Genomic DNA, 942 nt, shown 5'->3' with positions numbered 1-942 from the left:
CGTTCTAGCAAACAGGATATTAGCGAGCGATCCAGGATAGGTTACATCGGAAGACTAGGATACCCAGCGTCGTCGCAGACAGCGTGTCCGAGTGGTTAAGGAGGTGGACTAGAAATCCACTGGGCTCTGCCCGCGCAGGTTCGAATCCTGCCGCTGTCGGAAACTTATTTTTAGTATCCTGCTGCAGGGATTCGTCGCACTCACAACTTGGGAACACCGTCCTCACATCTTGCAATCAGATCCATGCTACGACGAGGATCTTATCCACCCGACGTGACTGTAATTTGGATCCACGTAAGTCACTGTGGGCATACTGTGTCCACAACCTGGGTCAAGGCTTACACCATGCTACTTCACTACGTTTCACCTGGAAAGCGAAGCCTACACCGGATAATCCACCGGCTCGTATGACGCACCCCACCCCCCTTGGACAAGGGTAATTAGCCTGGAAAAGCCAGTCGCCAGGTATCTCATAAGCTATATGACATCAGACTCATAAGCTCAACATTGCGCAGAGGGGTAGCGGGGACGGCTGAGCCGTCACGGCTCCGATGCACAAGGACTCGCATTCACTCAACCCAAGATCACCATGCGGTTGTACATTACGATTCGAACAACCACCATCTGGTGCAAGGACTCACTTATGCACAACTAATACAACTCCATCCGGGCCTCACCTCGCACGCCTGTGGAAGTTGCCATCAACTCACTTTTTGATATCTCACAACGACACGTGATGTACGGATCCAAGATATTTTCCGCCAGGAGTGGTAATACAAGAGGGACTAATGGTTACGCACAAGGAAACATGAAGAGAGGCGTGTCACCGTATTGCGGTTCGGGTTTCGGGTTTCGGGTTTCGGGTTTCGGGTTTCGGGTTTCGGGTTTCGGGTTTCGGGTTTCGGGTTTCGGGTTTCGGGTTTCGGGTTTCGGGTTTCGGTT

General features: G+C 52.0%; 1 non-coding gene across 1 annotated transcript; it reads left to right on the top strand.

The window, feature by feature from the left end:
• Positions 1-77: 77 nt before the first annotated feature.
• Positions 78-159, top strand: Pmar_PMAR012729. The gene has a single exon. It is a non-coding gene; the product is annotated as a tRNA-Ser (tRNA).
• Positions 160-942: the final 783 nt, after the last annotated feature.

This window comes from Perkinsus marinus (genome assembly GCF_000006405.1).
Source record: "Perkinsus marinus ATCC 50983 genomic scaffold scf_1104296967330, whole genome shotgun sequence".
NCBI classification, from domain to species: Eukaryota; Perkinsozoa; order Perkinsida; family Perkinsidae; genus Perkinsus; species Perkinsus marinus.
This window is presented reverse-complemented; position numbering and strand designations above follow the sequence as displayed.